This window comes from Nematolebias whitei, chromosome 13, assembly GCF_014905685.2.
Source record: "Nematolebias whitei isolate Nwh7 chromosome 13, NemWhi1, whole genome shotgun sequence".
Classification (NCBI taxonomy): domain Eukaryota; kingdom Metazoa; phylum Chordata; class Actinopteri; order Cyprinodontiformes; family Rivulidae; genus Nematolebias; species Nematolebias whitei.
The window spans coordinates 5,500,702-5,506,105 of NC_056510.1; positions in this window are offsets into that span (position 1 = coordinate 5,500,702).

Below are 5,404 nucleotides of genomic sequence, written 5' to 3' on the forward strand. Positions count from 1 at the left end.
TAGTACTTCAGCTGTGTTCTGACCCAGACAGGTAGTACTTCAGCTGTGTTCTGATCCAGACAGGTAGTACTCACCAGGTAGAACCAGAGGCAGCCAGGTGAGGAACCAAACATGACGGGGCACCATCTTCTAAGAACCACCTTCACTGCATCCAGACCCCGCTGTTTTCATTTTCCTTCTCGACACCGCCTCGCCGTTTCCTCAGACAGGTCTGACAAAGTCCAGCATCATGAGGTCCTGTCCGGAAAACACCGAAAATCACCGAGAAAAGTAAAAATAAACGCGCTGGCTCAACGGAAACGTGCTCAGCGCTAGCATCGTTTTTAGCGACTAAAACCACATAAAAGCAGAGCTGCTGTAACTTATAAACTCCAACTGTGTGTCTGGAACGATATGTTTCCGTTCAGACATGTTTTCCGGTACTGTAATCCAGACGTAGACGTAAAAGTTATACCGTTAGTCTTCCCGGTACAACACGAAGTACCGTTTATCCGCCGCCTAGCATCTAGCACTGATGCCTTCAAGGACACCAGGGAACTTTAACTTCGCAGCGATTCCCTTTAAACGCGTCTTTGAAACAGACGACGTTAAACAACTAAAAAAAAAACCGAATATATAAATACAAATATTTACAACTGTGTTTTAATATTCGGGTGTTTATTTTGATTTCATATTTTTTTCCTTTCGAAGACTTGTTGAAAACTTCCAAACGTCAGACGGCTTTGAAAGCAGCAACGCTGATGGGAAGTCACGTGATAAAAGCGAAGCTTTTATAAGAAATTCACAACGTTCAGAAATATAACTCAAATAAATACATTTAAAAACAAAAAAAAATCATCTGAAGGTTCGCTTGTCTTTTTAACTTAAAAAAAAATTATATATTAGATTTCTGAATAAGTTTTTTGGCGAGAAAATAAAATGTAATTGTGCAACTCAAAACATAATTTAATCATATCCTGTTTTAATCATTTTAAATTTCGTGCTTTTTATACCCTAACTGCCTTAGAATGATCTCGTATGCCCCTATAACTATAAATTTCACATTTTATCAAACATTTTTTACTGTAATTTAGGTATATTAATAGTTTTTTTGTTTATTTATTCAACCTTTATTTATACAAGTGAGTCTCAAACTCATCAAGAGACCTGTTTCAGACAGATAACATATAAAGTACAGACAATAATTCAACAAAAGCAATTAAATTAAAATAAAAAAGTTATAAACACGGTCAAATCAAGATGCTTTGATATTTCCATTGATATTATCAAATGTTTAAAATCCCTTAAATAAATCAAAGTCATTGTTGTGGCCTGAACAAACTTAGCGCCGTACATTTTTAATTAGTTTACTGCAAAAAGTTTTAAAAAGGGATATAAACTCAGTCAACAGAAAATCACATCCCATTTAAAAGATGTTAATTCAGATTATTTTTGTTTTTATTTCTTTTTAGTTTATTTTCATGGAGTTTCTGTCAAACAAATCACGTGACAACATTCAAATTGAAATATAAAGGTTTAATTGTGAAAAATGTCTCTAAAAGCACCAGAAATGATTGAACAACAAGATGATTATGAGTAATCTTTACTGAACAGTCTTCAAATGTATCAATAAATAACTTTTTTTTTTTCCGTGTATACATTCAAAAACATTTTGAGACATTTTATTACATTTAGCATTTTGGCTTTTATTTTGAAATCTCAGCACGCCTCCATCTTTAAAGCCGACAGAAGTTCAGAGAAAACTCAAAACCGTTTTGTGTTCGCGATCCAGAACTATCGGTTCAGTCTCATCTGGACCAGCAGAACCTGAGGATCCCAAGATGTTCCCGGACCAGAGAGGAGACAGAATCCCCTCTAAGTTCTGGATCTGCTCCAGGGTTTCCTCCCAGAACCTAGAAAAACTCTAAAGGGAGTCTGAACCTCCTCAGCTGATTCCTTTTGATGAGGAGCAGCGGATCTCCTCTGAGCTTGTCACATTCTCTCCAAGGCTGGACCCGGTCCCCCTACAGAGAAAGACCATGTCAGCTACTTGGATTCAGGATCTGGTTGTTTCAGTCCTGATCCAGATCTCCTGACCAGACAAAGCCAGCTCATGTTCTCCTTCAGACTGGAGCAACGTCCTCATTACTGCAGACAAGACTCTGGTCCATGTGTCCATCTCCTGCTTCACTTAGAAACAGGACTCACAGAGCCCTAAAGTCCTCCACGTTTTAGGTCCTGATGTTTTCACCTGTGAGACATGTACCCAAAGAACTCCTCCTCCTCCTCCTCCTCCTCCTCCTGCTGCTGCTCCTCCTCCTTCTTCTCCTCCTCCTCCTCCTCCTCAGGTTGGATCCAGGTGTCTGCAGTTCTCCTGCTGGGCCCACTGAAGTTCTCTCCAAACACCTGAAGGTCCACTCCAGGTTTAGAGTCCATCCAGAGGTTCAGTCTGGACTCTTTTAACAAGTCTGTGAAGGAGTTGTTCGTGTCCATCTCGTCTTCGTCACATGGAGCCAACGAGAGCGTGACGGACAACAGGTTGACGTCTCCACTGATGTCCTGGACCTCCTCCTCCTGAGCTGTGCTCGGTTCCTGGACTCCAGTCCGACCCCCCTCCTGAATCAAACAAACTCTTTCTGTGTTGGAGTCAGACAGATTTGGTTCTGCCTGAAGTTCCTCCATCGTCTCTGCAGCGGGGTTCTCCACCAAACTCCCAGAATCCTTCAGGTTCCCAGAGTTCTGCTGGGAACTTTGGCCTGAGGAAAGTTCTGCTTCTCTGTCCATGTACAGGTTTATCCTGTTGTCCTCCTCTTCGTCGTCCTCCTCCTCTGAGTTGGAGTCCCCAGTGGAAGAAGGATGCACGGGGGGATGCTTCGGTTTCCTCTGGTTCCTGGTGTCAGGAGGACTAATGAAGATCTGGTCTGAGATGGTCCCGTCTGGGGTCAGGATGGAGTTCTTCCACAGATCGATCTGAGAGCAGGAAACAAGACCAAAGAGAAGATAAGCCTTAACGGACGGTAACACCTCTGGTTGGTAGAACTTCTCAAATGATCCGGTTCTTCAACTCAAGAGGCTACATCAATCAGCCAGAACATTATGACCACTAACAGATTAATAAAAACATTTTAAAAAGATTTTCAGGTCTCGGTCCAATCTAGCATATGTTGGTTGTTCTTGACCAACAAGTCGGAACCATAGAGGTCCCATCTCACACCTTCAATAACTTAGACCCTGCTTCTAAAGTGTTGGAATCAGATGGCAGACGAGGACCCCAGAAGTCCACATGAGACCCTCAGCCAAAGGATCTGCCAGAAGTCATCAGAAGAACCTTCACAGGTCCTCCAGAGGCCTTTAAAATTTCTCAGGATATGTCAGAGGCACCCAAGAGACTTTCAGGTGGTCCCCAGGAGCCCTTCAGGTGGTCCTTGGAGTCTTTCAGGGGATCCCAAGAAGACTTTCAGGAGGACCCCAGGAGCCTTTCATGGGGTCCTAAGGAGACTACAATAAGTCAGGGTTTTATCAGTTGAAGATGGACTGAGCTGGTCTTACGTAGGTGGCCATAAGGTTCCTGGTGATCAGAGTTTCTAAAACACATCTTCAGCAGAAGCTGATAGTTTTCAAAGTGAAGGTTCAGATAAATGAAGTCGTGTTTCACCGTCAGAGCTCGGGGCATCACTTTCTTCAGTTTACAGATGAATCCAGTGTAGTAGAGACAGAGCATTCCCACCGCCAGGACCACGATGATCAGAGGAACCAGGAGAGCAGAAACCACAACTGGAACAAACAGGTCTGGAGACACATGGACACCATCAGACAGGAAGCAGGACTTTATTCTGTCAATGCTCATAATTCAGACCAAGGTCAGAACCATCTCACTTTATTTTAGGAAACACGAGAACAACTGCAATCAGACCACCACGAGAGATGTTCTTCTCTCCGTGGTACCAACGTTCATCAGAACCGTTAAACCTTAACAGCTTATCATCAGACCAGTTCTGGGGGTTCCTCTCACCTTTTTCTGGTACCTCGGGGCTGCTGAAGGTGCAGGTCCACTCAGACGGCTGCGTTTTTTTGTTTGTATGGATCTTTAGGTGGACCTGGAAGCAGAACTTTACTCCTTCCTCCAGGTTTCTGAGAGTGAAACTCTTCTCGTCAGTGTCCAGCTTCTGGAAGAAGAAAACAGATTCTTCAAACCACTCATGAGGGCTGGAGATTTAATGTTCTGGACCGATCTGAGCCTGCAGCGCGTTCTGTTTGAGCCCGGCACACTTGGACACACAGAACTGCTTCTTACATTCATCTCAGCAGAGTCGGACACCTCACACAGAATGAGCTTAAAGGCTAATAAACTTCACTTTTCTTTGTTTGTGCTTATTCTAACCATAAGCAAGGTGAGAAGAATGATGTTAATTAGCCTTGAAGCTCCTTCTGTGTGAGATGTGTGACTCTGCTGAGATGAATATAAAACAACTTTCCAGATACAGGGTGACCTTGAGTTAGGGAGGAGACAGGATGGGATAGATAAACCAGCATCTCCACATGGGAAAACAACGGCTTATCTTCACACCCCCGCCTGAGAAGAATGTGAACTCTGCTTTGTGACCTTTGGACACATGAACCTGAGTTACTGTGGCGGGACAGTTGTTAGACTTGAGTGGTGACACAGTTACACCATGAGGGAAGAAAGTGTTTATGCATTACTGCTCAACACTATTTAAAAAATTGTCAACGATGTCTGATATATTTGAAGCATAATCTGCAAGAACATGTGAGGCCCAAGTCAAGAAGATTTCCACAACCGTCTCAACATCTGGGTGTGGATTTTGTTGTGCTAAACTAATGTGAAGGGAAGAGGTTTTGCCTGACACTCTTGGAAAAGTCGAAGACGAGGAAGAGTTAACACTGTCTGACTAAATCAGAGGTGCCCATAGTTTTTCATCGTGCAGCTCCTTTTAAGATGACCAAGTCAAAGTGATCTACCCACTAACACACTACCCACAGATATAAGGGCCTGTTTACACAAGAACAACCTCTGGAAACGGTTGTGTCTTTTCAATGTTTATTGGGGATAATAGACAAAAAATGTGCGGGTTTACACGAAAACGCTTTAGTTTCTACACAAGTCGGGTTGCCAGATAAGAAATTATGAACTATAGTACTGTGACTTTTAAATTTATTTGGCAACCCTGATGTCAGCTGCATTCATTGTGCATGCAGCGTCTGCATGACAGTTATGTCCAAACTGATGAAAACACTAACGTCTCTTTGGAGCCTGGATTTTATCAGTTTTGCTCCTACATGCTGAAAAAGGGTGAGCAGCACAAAAACACTCTGCTCTCAGCCATTTATTATAACTGGTGTTATATTTAATATAACTGTTGTTATATTTATTATAACTGTTGTTATATTTATTATAACTGTTGTT